This window comes from Salvelinus namaycush, chromosome 24 (assembly GCF_016432855.1).
Source record: "Salvelinus namaycush isolate Seneca chromosome 24, SaNama_1.0, whole genome shotgun sequence".
Lineage (NCBI taxonomy): Eukaryota > Metazoa > Chordata > Actinopteri > Salmoniformes > Salmonidae > Salvelinus > Salvelinus namaycush.
The window spans coordinates 30,549,871-30,564,965 of record NC_052330.1 but is presented as its reverse complement, the minus strand read 5'-3'; positions in this window follow the sequence as shown (position 1 = coordinate 30,564,965).

Sequence of the window (15,095 nt, the reverse complement as noted above, 5' to 3'; positions counted from 1 at the left end):
CAAACCATGCAATAATCTGAGTACAGCGCTCAGACAACAAAATCATGTTGGAGTCAACAGAAGTCAGAAATAGCGTTATAAATATTCACTCACCTTTGATGATCTTCGTCAGAATGCACCCCCAGGAATCCCAGTTCCACAATAAATGTTTGATTTGTTCGATAAAGTACATCATTTATGTCCAAATACCTCCTTTTTGTTCGCGCGTTTAGCCCAGTAATACAAGTTCATGAGGCGCGAGCAGACAAAGTCCAAAAGCTCCGTTACAGTCCGTAGAAATATGTCAAACGATGTACAGAATCAATCTTTAGGATGTTTTTTATCATAAATCTTCAATAATGTTTCAACCGGAGAATTTCTTTGTCTTCAGAAATGCAATGGAACGCAAGCTAACGCGCCTGGTCAGCTCATGGCACTCTGCCAGACCCCTGACTCAAAGAGCCCTCATTCCCCCCTCCTTCACAGTAGAAGCATCAAACAAGGTTTTAAAGACTGTTGACATCTAGTGGAAGCCTTAGGAAGTGCAATATGACCAATATCCCACCGTATATTTGATAGGCGATGAGTTGAAAAACTACAAACCTCAGATTTCCAACTTCCTGGTTGGATTTTTTCTCAGGTTTTTGCCTGCCATATGAGTTCTGTTATACTCACAGACATCATTCAAACAGTTTTAGAAACTTCAGATTGTTTTCTATCCAAATATAATAATATGCATATCTTAGCTTCTGGGAATGAGTAGCAGTGTCACGTTCTTTCAAAATCGAACCCAGAAGCAGACCAGGACAAGGAGAGTAGGAAGAAGGTGAGTATTTATTTACAAGTGAATATGAAGGGGTAGAAATATCCAGGTGGCGTAGCGGGCAGCGGTGGTGAGTTGATGGGAGTGAATAGGTGGGTCCAAGGGAGTAGCGGAAACCTCCGACGACCAGGCAGGAATGGGGTAAGTGATCCGGGTGAATAACTGAAGACAGAATAAACGGAGGTAAGTTTAAGGCAAGCAAGACATACAAAACAACAAAACAAATTCTATCAAGCTGGAGGCTGATACGCTGGCACAACATACTGTTAATGGCTAACGATCCGGCAGGGAATGGATGTCAGGTCCGGGCTTATGAAGAGGAGAGATGATGATCAGGACCAGGTGTGCAGATAGCTGATGGGATACAGGTGCGGGTAATCAGAGATCACCCAACTAGCTAAATCGCCCGGCAACCAGACAGGGTGCGTTCCAGGACACCGGAAAAAACACTCCAGAACAGAACACAGGCAAAAAACAGACTCAGGAAACGGGATTCGTGACAAGCAGGCAGTTTACTCTGGGCAGCTTATTCATCCAAGCTACTCAATACTGCCCCCAGCCATAAGAAGTTTTAAACAACTCTGTTTATACCAAGTTTGTTCTCCTGCACCTGACTTCCCTGCCACCAACACGCACCCCTTACATCGCTTGTGGACTTCAGTGCACAACACATCAGCAGACTGTGACCAGGTGAAAAAAAAAATCCCAGCCAATCCTTCATATCATAACCACTAACCGCTACACACAGCCTACGTTGTTGTCACTTCACAGTCAACATAACTACTAGAACAAACGTGTTAGTAAACCCGCTACAATCACTCAGTACACTGTACAGTGCTGCTGAGGCTACTGTAGGCCTTCAATGCAAAACAGTGTTTTAATCAATCATTTGGTTATGTGAATATAATTAGTATAGTTTTACCTAAAAAAGGAAAACTTTAATGTTTCACTCTTGTTATTTTTTTGAAATTCACATAAGAACTATAATTACCTCCTGAGGAATTTAAAATCCTGTTCTCTCTCTCTCTGGAGAAACCAATGCACATACACACTGGCCAGTTTGCCCTAATGCTATCAATGCACTTTAGTGACCGGGCTATAAACTATTAGAGAAGGATGGAAAGCATACATTTCTCATTGTTTCCATTAGATATTCCTCTCTTTATGTTCCTGTAATGGTTTATTCCACTCTTTATGTTTATGTAATGGTTTATTCCTCTCTTTATGTTCCTGTAATGGTTTATCCCTCTCTTTATGTTCCTGTAATGGTTTATCCCTCTCTTTATGTTCCTGTAATGGTTTATTCCACTCTTTATGTTCTTGTAATGGTTTATTCCACTCTTTATGTTCCTGTAATGGTTTATTCCTCTCTTTATGTTCCTGTAATGATTTATTCCTCTCTTTATGTTCCTGTAATGGTTCATTCCACTCTTTATGTTCCTGTAATGGTTTATTCCTCTCTTTATGTTTCTGTAATGGTTTATTCCTCTCTTTATGTTCCTGTAATGGTTTATTCCTCTCTTTATGTTTCTGTAATGGTTTATTCCTCTCTGAATCTCTATTGTTCCAGTAAATGGTTTTGTGTTTGTGTGTGTGATTTCACTACCCCTTACCCTTGAGTCTAATATTGCTGTCAGTAGCAGTCATCAGTCATACCACACTCAACTGTTCGTCTCTGTCACCACGGTTATATTTCTGTCAGTAGCAGTCATCAGTCATACCATGAGTCCGTTGTTAACCACATTCTAAATGGTCACTGAGCTATATCGTTACAGAGACGTTGTGGAAGCTTTCATTCAACATCTACCTGATGATGTGCAGGCTGGATGGAATAACAGACACTAATAGAGAGTTACAGTGAGATGACGGTATCATCGGCTCTCTCTCTCTGCTCACTGACATACACTGCAGCACCTGAACTGGGGGAATACACTGCAGCACCTGAACTGGGGGAATACACTGCAGCACCTGAACTGGGGGAATACACTGAAGCACCTGAACTGGGGGAATACACTGAAGCACCTGAACTGGGGGAATACACTGAAGCACCTGAACTGGGGGAATACACTGCAGCACCTGAACTGGGGGAATACACTGAAGCACCTGAACTGGGGGAATACACTGAAGCACCTGAACTGGGGGAATACACTGAAGCACCTGAACTGGGGGAATACACTGAAGCACCTGAACTGGGGGAATACACTGCAGCACCTGAACTGGGGGAATACACTGAAGCACCTGAACTGGGGGAATACACTGAAGCACCTGAACTGGGGGAATACACTGAAGCACCTGAACTGGGGGAATACACTGAAGCACCTGAACTGGGGGAATACACTGAAGCACCTGAACTGGGGGAATACACTGAAGCAGAGGAGTCTTTAAAGGGAGTTTGAGGGTTCGTTATCTTGAGACCCCCCCCCCCACCCCTTCTAGCTCTGACTCTATTGATTGCTACGTTATTGTGGAACATTTTTACTTTCTATGACTGTGATATGTGGTTGACCCTCCTAGCTGTCTTAACATGAACACACTCACTGTAAGTCACTCTAGATAAGAGCGTCTGCTAAATGACTCAAATGTAAATGTTAATGTAGTCTATGGATTAGAAAATAGTGTCATCCAGATCGGATCTGTCTACTTCATTTATGTTTGGATTGTTTTTTGAATTTCTTTAAAACCTTTACCAGTGTTAAAATGTGGGTGGATTATCCCTTTAACATGTGGGGTGGGGAGTATGTTTAAAACAGTTTTAAAGTCTTAATTCCATTTTCCTAGGCCGCAGCACAGATTAGAACAACAACGTAAACACAACGTGAAGTACCTATACCATCTGTTAGTGCGGAACTAAGGAAGTAATCTATTTAATTTCCCACATGGCTGGAGGTGCTATCATCTGTCTCATCTGTAGAGAGACATTTAAAGTAGATACATGCAGACCTTCAGAATTATATAAATCCACCTTACTGCAATTTACCACATGGCCATCTCCATCTCTCTCTCTCTCCATTGCTCTCTCTCGCTCTCTCTCGCTCTCTCGCTCTCTCCCTCCCCACCCTTATGATGGAGAGATGTGAGGTGAACACAGAGAGAGAGAGATGGAGAGACATGAGGTGGACAGAGAGAGGGAGAGTGATGAAGAGACATGAGGTGGACAGAGAGAGAAAGAGAGAGAGAGATGGAGAGACTTGAGGTGGATAGAGAGAGAGAGAGAGAGATGCTCAACATGAGCTCCTGATATATATTTTTGCTTGTTTATAGAATGAGATAAACACTCGAATCTAAAAAGAATTCCAGACAAGAAGTGATGAACAACAACTCTTCAATCAGAATTTTAAAAAAGTAACTTTGCGCCTCAAGTTAAGACGTTTTGACTCTAGCTAGCTACACAACAAAAAACTAGCCTGCAGACTAACAAGCTTGCTAGAAAAAAATGAGCTAGTGTAACAGTATAGCTTCCGTCCCTCTCCTCGCCCCTACCTGGGCTTGAACCAGGGACCCTTTGCACACATCGACAACAGTCACCCTCGAAGCATCAATACCCATCGATCCACAAAAGCCATGGCCCTTGCAGAGCAAGGGGACCAACTACTTCAAGGTCTCAGAGCGAGTGACGTCACCGATTGAAACGCTATGAGCAGTGCACCCTGCTAACTAGCTAGCCATTTCACATCGGTTACACTCACCCCCATTTTGACTTCCTCCTTTTCCGCAGCAACCAGTGATCGGGGTCATGGCACCAATGTAACAGTATGGCTTCCATCCCTCTCCTTGCCCCTACCTGGGCTTGAACCAGGGACCCTCTGCACACATCGACAACAGCCACCCTCGAAGCATTGTTACCCATCGCTCCACAAAAGCCATGGCCCTTGCAGCGCAAGGGGAACAACTACTTCAAGGTCTCAGAGCGAGTGACGTCACCGATTGAAACGCTGTTTGCAGCGATCCCCGCTAACTAGCTAGCCATTTCACATCGGTTACACTAGAACAAACCTAGCAATGAGAGTTAATACAACTACATCAAACAACCAAACTGAGTGAGTAAACCAAAAAGGAGCACGGACTAACTTTAAACATATCTTTTTTTCTGTTTTTTTGTGTAAAGATTTGTCACTTTTTGCTGTTTTTTTTACTAAATTAGAGCTAGCTAGCATGAGCAGCAGACAAACAAACCGGTTGCCATGGCAAAGGGGCAGCAGAACAGACCAGCAGCAGCAATAGTAGCAGCAGTGCCCACAGGCACCATGTCCATTCTCTACCCTCCAGAGGCCAAAAAGGACACAATGAGGAAAGCTATTAAACATAAACTACTGAAGGGGAGGCCAGAAACCCTTTTCACAGACCTCTACAAAAACGGTGACGTGAGTAATCTCATCTTTCTCCCTGACCAACCAAATGCATGGCGCTCAGCAGTCTGCTCTCACTACCCATCCATAAAGACAGAGGGAATCTGTAATGGGTGGAAGCTGAAAGTCAAAGAGAGAGACGACACTGACAGCACCATGATAACAATCAACCTCTACAAGACTGGGACTGTCATGGTGCCAGGTAATCTTAGGCTGTTTGAAACAGACTTTCAGACCATTAAGGAGAGAGCAGAGAGCGAGAGAAGGACACCATCAGTGACATGCCCTCCCACAAGACAAACTCCACCAGCACCACCCTCACCCCTACTCTCCCCACCCAAAAAGGCACACCCTGCACCTCTCTTCCCACCATAGTGGAGGACACGCCCCAGGAGGAGAGCGACCCCCTCAGTGCAGAGCAGGGTCAGGCCCTCCTCACCATCATGGCTGCCATGAAGGATGAGTTCACCAAACTGGAGGGGGAGGTGGTCCTGCTCACCACCATGGCTGCCATGAGGGATGAGTTCACCAAACTGGAGGGGGAGGTGGTCCTGCTCAGGGAGAGCGTGAGCAAACAACAACCAGACATGCACACCTTAGAGGAGCTCCTAACCAAGGTGTTAACAGCAACCAGACACCTTAGAGGAGCTCCTAACCAAGGTGTTAACAGCAACCAGACATCCTCACCTTAGAGGAGCTCCTAACCAAGGTGTTAACAGCAACCAGACATCCACACCTTAGAGGAGCTCCTAACCAAGGTGTAAACAGCCACCAGACATCCTCACCTTAGAGGAGCTCCTAACCAAGGTGTTAACAGCAACCAGACACCTTAGAGGAGCTCCTAACCAAGGTGTTAACAGCAACCAGACATCCACACCTTAGAGGAGCTCCTAACCAAGGTGTAAACAGCAACCAGACAACCACACCTTAGAGGAGCTCCTAACCAAGGTGTTAACAGCAACCAGACACCTTAGAGGAGCTCCTAACCAAGGTGCGGACAGAGTAGGACAGCAGCCTTGCAACACAGCTGAAAGAGGTTCAGCAAGAGAGAGCTGGCTGATCTACCAAAGGAGGTGAGAGAGCTGGCTGATCTAACAAAGGAGGTGAGAGAGCTGGTTGATCTAACAAAGGAGGTGAGAGAGCTGGCTGATCTAACAAAGGAGGTGAGCGAGCTGGCTGATCTAACAAAGGAGGTGAGAGAGCTGGCTGATCTAACAAAGGAGGTGAGAGAGCTGGCTGATCTAACAAAGGAGGTGAGAGAGCTGGCTGATCTAACAAAGGAGGTGAGAGAGGTCCTTAAAGACAGGCTGAGCAGTAATACCGATCTGACCACACTAAGAGAGGAGCTGTAGGAGAGAAAGAGAACAGAGGAAAGGCTGCAGGAGAGAAAGAGAACAGAGGACAGACTGCAGGAGAGAAAGAGAACAGAGGACAGGCTGCAGGAGAGAAAGAGAACAGAGGACAGGCTGCAGGAGAGAAAGAGAACAGAGGACAGAGGACAGGCTGCAGGAGAGAAAGAGAACAGAGGACAGAGGACAGGCTGCAGGAGAGAAAGAGAACAGAGGACAGAGGACAGGCTGCAGGAGAGAAAGAGAACAGAGGACAGAGGACAGGCTGCAGGAGAGAAAGAGAACAGAGGACCGGCTGGCTGCAGGAGAGAAAGAGAACAGAGGACAGGCTGCAGGAGAGAAAGAGAACAGAGGACAGGCTGCAGGAGAGAAAGAGAACAGAGGACAGGCTGCAGGAGAGAAAGAGAACAGAGGACAGACTGCAGGAGAGAAAGAGAACAGAGGACAGGCTGCAGGAGAGAAAGATAACAGAGGACAGGCTGCAGGAGAGAAAGAGAACAGAGGACAGACTGCAGGAGAGAAAGACAACAGAGGACAGGCTGCAGGAGAGAAAGAGAACAGAGGACAGGCTGCAGGAGAGAAAGAGAACAGAGGACAGACTGCAGGAGAGAAAGAGGACAGAGGACAGGCTGCAGGAGAGAAAGAGAACAGAGGACAAGCTGCAGGAGAGAAAGAGAACAGAGGACAAGCTGCAGGAGAGAAAGAGAACAGAGGACAGGCTGCAGGAGAGAAAGGGAACAGAGGACAGGCTGCAGGAGAGAAAGAGAACAGAGGACAGGCTGCAGGAGAGAAAGAGGACAGAGGACAGGCTGCAGGAGAGAAAGAGAACAGAGGACAAGCTGCAGGAGAGAAAGATAACAGAGGACAGGCTGCAGGAGAGAAAGAGAACAGAGGACAGGCTGCAGGAGAGAAAGAGAACAGAGGACTGGCTGCAGGAGAGAAAGAGGACAGAGGACAGGCTGCAGGAGAGAAAGAGAACAGAGGACAGACTGCAGGAGAGAAAGAGAACAGAGGACAGGCTGCAGGAGAGAAAGAGAACAGAGGACAGACTGCAGGAGAGAAATGGAACAGAGGACAGGCTGCAGGAGAGAAAGAGAACAGAGGACAGGCTGCAGGAGAGAAAGAGAACAGAGGACAAGCTGCAGGAGAGAAAGAGAACAGAGGACAGGCTGCAGGAGAGAAAGGGAACAGAGGACAGGCTGCAGGAGAGAAAGAGAACAGAGGACAGGCTGCAGGAGAGAAAGAGGACAGAGGACAGGCTGCAGGAGAGAAAGAGAACAGAGGACAAGCTGCAGGAGAGAAAGAGAACAGAGGACAGGCTGCAGGAGAGAAAGAGAACAGAGGACAGGCTGCAGGAGAGAAAGAGAACAGAGGACAGGCTGCAGGAGAGAAAGAGGACAGAGGACAGGCTGCAGGAGAGAAAGAGGACAGAGGACAGGCTGCAGGAGAGAAAGAGGACAGAGGACAGGCTGCAGGAGAGAATAGAGGACAGAGGACAGACTGCAGGAGAGAAAGAGGACAGAGGACAGGCTGCAGGAGAGAAAGAGAACAGAGGACAGGCTGCAGGAGAGAAAGAGGACAGAGGACAGACTGCAGGAGAGAAAGAGAACAGAGGACAGGCTGCAGGAGAGAAAGAGAACAGAGGACAGGCTGCAGGAGAGAAAGGGAACAGAGGACAGGCTGCAGGAGAGAAAGAGAACAGAGGACAGGCTGCAGGAGAGAAAGAGAACAGAGGACAGGCTGCAGGAGAGAAAGAAAACAGAGGACAGGCTGCAGGAGAGAAAGGGAACAGAGGACAGGCTGCAGGAGAGAAAGGGAACAGAGGACAGGCTGCAGGAGAGAAAGAGAACAGAGGACAGGCTGCAGGAGAGAAAGGGAACAGAGGACAGGCTGCAGGAGAGAAAGAGGACAGAGGACAGACTGCAGGAGAGAAAGAGAACAGAGAACAGACTGCAGGAGAGAAAGGGAACAGAGGACAGGCTGCAGGAGAGAAAGAGAACAGAGGACAGGCTGCAGGAGAGAAAGGGAACAGAGGACAGGCTGCAGGAGAGAAAGATAACAGAGGACATGCTGCAGGAGAGAAAGAGAACAGAGGACAAGCTGCAGGAGAGAAAGAGAACAGAGGACAGGCTGCAGGAGAGAAAGAGGACAGAGGACAGGCTGCAGGAGAGAAAGGGAACAGAGGACAGGCTGCAGGAGAGAAAGAGAACAGAGGACAGGCTGCAGGAGAGAAAGAGAGCAGAGGACAGGCTGCAGGAGAGAAAGAGAACAGAGGACAGGCTGCAGGAGAGAAAGAGAACAGAGGACAGGCTGCAGGAGAGAAAGAGAACAGAGGACAGACTGCAGGAGAGAAAGAGAACAGAGGACAGGCTGCAGGAGAGAAAGAGAACAGAGGACAGACTGCAGGAGAGAAAGGGAACAGAGGACAGGCTGCAGGAGAGAAAGAGAACAGAGGACAGGCTGCAGGAGAGAAAGAGAACAGAGGACAAGCTGCAGGAGAGAAAGAGAACAGAGGACAGGCTGCAGGAGAGAAAGGGAACAGAGGACAGGCTGCAGGAGAGAAAGAGAACAGAGGACAGGCTGCAGGAGAGAAAGAGGACAGAGGACAGGCTGCAGGAGAGAAAGAGAACAGAGGACAAGCTGCAGGAGAGAAAGAGAACAGAGGACAGGCTGCAGGAGAGAAAGAGAACAGAGGACAGGCTGCAGGAGAGAAAGAGAACAGAGGACAGGCTGCAGGAGAGAAAGAGGACAGAGGACAGGCTGCAGGAGAGAAAGAGGACAGAGGACAGGCTGCAGGAGAGAAAGAGGACAGAGGACAGGCTGCAAGAGAGAATAGAGGACAGAGGACAGACTGCAGGAGAGAAAGAGGACAGAGGACAGGCTGCAGGAGAGAAAGAGAACAGAGGACAGGCTGCAGGAGAGAAAGAGGACAGAGGACAGACTGCAGGAGAGAAAGAGAACAGAGGACAGGCTGCAGGAGAGAAAGAGAACAGAGGACAGGCTGCAGGAGAGAAAGGGAACAGAGGACAGGCTGCAGGAGAGAAAGAGAACAGAGGACAGGCTGCAGGAGAGAAAGAGAACAGAGGACAGGCTGCAGGAGAGAAAGAGAACAGAGGACAGGCTGCAGGAGAGAAAGGGAACAGAGGACAGGCTGCAGGAGAGAAAGGGAACAGAGGACAGGCTGCAGGAGAGAAAGAGAACAGAGGACAGGCTGCAGGAGAGAAAGGGAACAGAGGACAGGCTGCAGGAGAGAAAGAGGACAGAGGACAGACTGCAGGAGAGAAAGAGAACAGAGGACAGACTGCAGGAGAGAAAGGGAACAGAGGACAGGCTGCAGGAGAGAAAGAGAACAGAGGACAGGCTGCAGGAGAGAAAGGGAACAGAGGACAGGCTGCAGGAGAGAAAGATAACAGAGGACATGCTGCAGGAGAGAAAGAGAACAGAGGACAAGCTGCAGGAGAGAAAGAGAACAGAGGACAGGCTGCAGGAGAGAAAGAGGACAGAGGACAGGCTGCAGGAGAGAAAGGGAACAGAGGACAGGCTGCAGGAGAGAAAGAGAACAGAGGACAGGCTGCAGGAGAGAAAGAGAGCAGAGGACAGGCTGCAGGAGAGAAAGAGAGCAGAGGACAGACTGCAGGAGAGAAAGAGAACAGAGGACAGGCTGCAGGAGAGAAAGAGAACAGAGGACAGACTGCAGGAGAGAAAGAGAACAGAGGACAGGCTGCAGGAGAGAAAGAGAACAGAGGACAGGCTGCAGGAGAGAAAGAGAACAGAGGACAGGCTGCAGGAGAGAAAGAGAACAGAGGACAGGCTGCAGGAGAGAAAGAGAACAGAGGACAGGCTGGCTGCAGGAGAGAAAGAGAACAGAGGACAGGCTGCAGGAGAGAAAGAGAACAGAGGACAGGCTGGCTGCAGGAGAGAAAGAGAACAGAGGACAGGCTGCAGGAGAGAAAGGGAACAGAGGACAGACTGGCTGCAGGAGAGAAAGAGAACAGAGGACAGGCTGCAGGAGAGAAAGGGAACAGAGGACAGGCTGCAGGAGAGAAAGGGAACAGAGGACAGACTGCAGGAGAGAAAGAGAACAGAGGACAGGCTGCAGGAGAGAAAGAGAACAGAGGACAGACTGCAGGAGAGAAAGAGAACAGAGGACAGGCTGCAGGAGAGAATAGAGAACAGAGGACAGACTGCAGGAGAGAAAGAGAACAGAGGACAGGCTGCAGGAGAGAAAGAGAACAGAGGACAGACTGCAGGAGAGAAAGAGAACAGAGGACAGGCTGCAGGAGAGAATAGAGAACAGAGGACAGACTGCAGGAGAGAAAGAGAACAGAGGACAGGCTGCAGGAGAGAAAGAGAACAGAGGACAGACTGCAGGAGAGAAAGAGAACAGAGGACAGGCTGCAGGAGAGAAAGAGAACAGAGGACAGGCTGCAGGAGAGAAAGAGAACAGAGGACAGGCTGCAGGAGAGAAAGAGAACAGAGGACAGGCTGCAGGAGAGAAAGAGAACAGAGGACAGGCTGCAGGAGAGAAAGAGAACAGAGGACAGGCTGCAGGAGAGAAAGAGAACAGAGGACAGGCTGCAGGAGAGAAAGAGAACAGAGGACAGACTGCAGGAGAGAAAGAGGACAGAGGACAGGCTGCAGGAGAGAAAGAGAACAGAGGACAGGCTGCAGGAGAGAAAGAGGACAGAGGACAGGCTGCAGGAGAGAAAGAGAACAGAGGACAGGCTGCAGGAGAGAAAGAGAACAGAGGACAGGCTGCAGGAGAGAAAGAGAACAGAGGACAGACTGCAGGAGAGAAAGAGAACAGAGGACAGGCTGCAGGAGAGAAAGAGAACAGAGGACAGGCTGCAGGAGAGAAAGAGGACAGAGGACAGGCTACAGGAGAGAAAGAGAGCAGAGGACAGGCTGCAGGAGAGAAAGAGAACAGAGGACAGGCTGCAGGAGAGAAAGGGAACAGAGGACAAGCTGCAGGAGAGAAAGGGAACAGAGGACAGACTGCAGGAGAGAAAGAGGACAGAGGACAGGCTGCAGGAGAGAAAGGGAACAGAGGACAGACTGCAGGAGAGAAAGGGAACAGAGGACAGGCTGCAGGAGAGAAAGGGAACAGAGGACAGACTGCAGGAGAGAAAGGGAACAGAGGACAAGCTGCAGGAGAGAAAGGGAACAGAGGACAGACTGCAGGAGAGAAAGAGGACAGAGGACAGGCTGCAGGAGAGAAAGAGAACAGAGGACAGGCTGCAGGAGAGAAAGGGAAAAATGGACAGGCTGCAGGAGAGAAAGAGAACAGAGGACAGGCTGCAGGAGAGAAAGAGAACAGAGGACAGACTGCAGGAGAGAAAGAGAACAGAGGACAAGCTGCAGGAGAGAAAGAGAACAGAGGACAGGCTGCAGGAGAGAAAGGGAACAGAGGACAGGCTGCAGGAGAGAAAGGGAACAGAGGACAGGCTGCAGGAGAGAAAGAGAACAGAGGACAGACTACAGGAGAGAAAGAGAACAGAGGACAGGCTGCAGGAGAGAAAGAAAACAGAGGACAGACTGCAGGAGAGAAAGAGAACAGAGGACAGACTGCAGGAGAGAAAGGGAACAGAGGACAGGCTGCAGGAGAGAAAGAGAACAGAGGACAGGCTGCAGGAGAGAAAGGGAACAGAGGACAGGCTGCAGGAGAGAAAGATAACAGAGGACATGCTGCAGGAGAGAAAGAGAACAGAGGACAAGCTGCAGGAGAGAAAGAGAACAGAGGACAGGCTGCAGGAGAGAAAGAGGACAGAGGACAGGCTGCAGGAGAGAAAGGGAACAGAGGACAGGCTGCAGGAGAGAAAGAGAACAGAGGACAGGCTGCAGGAGAGAAAGAGAGCAGAGGACAGGCTGCAGGAGAGAAAGAGAGCAGAGGACAGACTGCAGGAGAGAAAGAGAACAGAGGACAGGCTGCAGGAGAGAAAGAGAACAGAGGACAGACTGCAGGAGAGAAAGAGAACAGAGGACAGGCTGCAGGAGAGAAAGAGAACAGAGGACAGGCTGCAGGAGAGAAAGAGAACAGAGGACAGGCTGCAGGAGAGAAAGAGAACAGAGGACAGGCTGCAGGAGAGAAAGAGAACAGAGGACAGGCTGGCTGCAGGAGAGAAAGAGAACAGAGGACAGGCTGCAGGAGAGAAAGAGAACAGAGGACAGGCTGGCTGCAGGAGAGAAAGAGAACAGAGGACAGGCTGCAGGAGAGAAAGGGAACAGAGGACAGACTGGCTGCAGGAGAGAAAGAGAACAGAGGACAGGCTGCAGGAGAGAAAGGGAACAGAGGACAGGCTGCAGGAGAGAAAGGGAACAGAGGACAGACTGCAGGAGAGAAAGAGAACAGAGTACAGGCTGCAGGAGAGAAAGAGAACAGAGGACAGACTGCAGGAGAGAAAGAGAACAGAGGACAGGCTGCAGGAGAGAATAGAGAATAGAGGACAGACTGCAGGAGAGAAAGAGAACAGAGGACAGGCTGCAGGAGAGAAAGAGAACAGAGGACAGACTGCAGGAGAGAAAGAGAACAGAGGACAGGCTGCAGGAGAGAATAGAGAACAGAGGACAGACTGCAGGAGAGAAAGAGAACAGAGGACAGGCTGCAGGAGAGAAAGAGAACAGAGGACAGACTGCAGGAGAGAAAGAGAACAGAGGACAGGCTGCAGGAGAGAAAGAGAACAGAGGACAGGCTGCAGGAGAGAAAGAGAACAGAGGACAGGCTGCAGGAGAGAAAGAGAACAGAGGACAGGCTGCAGGAGAGAAAGAGAACAGAGGACAGGCTGCAGGAGAGAAAGAGAACAGAGGACAGGCTGCAGGAGAGAAAGAGAACAGAGGACAGGCTGCAGGAGAGAAAGAGAACAGAGGACAGACTGCAGGAGAGAAAGAGGACAGAGGACAGGCTGCAGGAGAGAAAGAGAACAGAGGACAGGCTGCAGGAGAGAATAGAGGACAGAGGACAGGCTGCAGGAGAGAATAGAGGACAGACTGCAGGAGAGAAAGAGAACAGAGGACAGGCTGCAGGAGAGAAAGAGAACAGAGGACAGACTGCAGGAGAGAAAGAGAACAGAGGACAGGCTGCAGGAGAGAGAGAGAACAGAGGACAGGCTGCAGGAGAGAAAGAGGACAGAGGACAGGCTACAGGAGAGAAAGAGAGCAGAGGACAGGCTGCAGGAGAGAAAGAGAACAGAGGACAGGCTGCAGGAGAGAAAGGGAACAGAGGACAAGCTGCAGGAGAGAAAGGGAACAGAGGACAGACTGCAGGAGAGAAAGAGGACAGAGGACAGGCTGCAGGAGAGAAAGGGAACAGAGGACAGACTGCAGGAGAGAAAGGGAACAGAGGACAGGCTGCAGGAGAGAAAGGGAACAGAGGACAGACTGCAGGAGAGAAAGGGAACAGAGGACAAGCTGCAGGAGAGAAAGGGAACAGAGGACAGACTGCAGGAGAGAAAGAGGACAGAGGACAGGCTGCAGGAGAGAAAGAGAACAGAGGACAGGCTGCAGGAGAGAAAGGGAACAATGGACAGGCTGCAGGAGAGAAAGAGAACAGAGGACAGGCTGCAGGAGAGAAAGAGAACAGAGGACAGACTGCAGGAGAGAAAGAGAACAGAGGACAAGCTGCAGGAGAGAAAGAGAACAGAGGACAGGCTGCAGGAGAGAAAGGGAACAGAGGACAGGCTGGCTGCAGGAGAGAAAGGGAACAGAGGACAGGCTGCAGGAGAGAAAGAGAACAGAGGACAGACTGCAGGAGAGAAAGAGAACAGAGGACAGGCTGCAGGAGAGAAAGAGAACAGAGGACAGACTGCAGGAGAGAAAGAGAACAGAGGACAGGCTGCAGGAGAGAAAGGGAACAGAGGACAGGCTGCAGGAGAGAAAGGGAACAGAGGACAGGCTGCAGGAGAGAAAGAGAACAGAGGACAGGCTGCAGGAGAGAAAGGGAACAGAGGACAGGCTGCAGGAGAGAAAGAGAACAGAGGACAGGCTGCAGGAGAGAAAGAGAGCAGAGGACAGGCTGCAGGAGAGAAAGAGAGCAGAGGACAGACTGCAGGAGAGAAAGAGAACAGAGGACAGGCTGGCTGCAGGAGAGAAAGAGAACAGAGGACAAGCTGCAGGAGAGAAAGGGAACAGAGGACAGGCTGCAGGAGAGAAAGAGAACAGAGGACAGGCTGGCTGCAGGAGAGAAAGAGAACAGAGGACAAGCTGCAGGAGAGAAAGGGAACAGAGGACAGGCTGCAGGAGAGAAAGAGAACAGAGGACAGGCTGCAGGAGAGAAAGAGAACAGAGGACAGGCTGCAGGAGAGAAAGAGAACAGAGGACAGGCTGCAGGAGAGAAAGAGAACAGAGGACAGGCTACAGGAGAGAAAGAGAGCAGAGGACAGGCTGCAGGAGAGAAAGAGAACAGAGGACAGGCTGCAGGAGAGAAAGGGAACAGAGGACAAGCTGCAGGAGAGAAAGGGAACAGAGGACAGACTGCAGGAGAGAAAGAGGACAGAGGACAGGCTGCAGGAGAGAAAGGGAACAGAGGACAGACTGCAGGAGAGAAAGGGAACAGAGGACAGGCTGCAGGAGAGAAAGAGAACAGAGGACAGGCTGCAGGAGAGA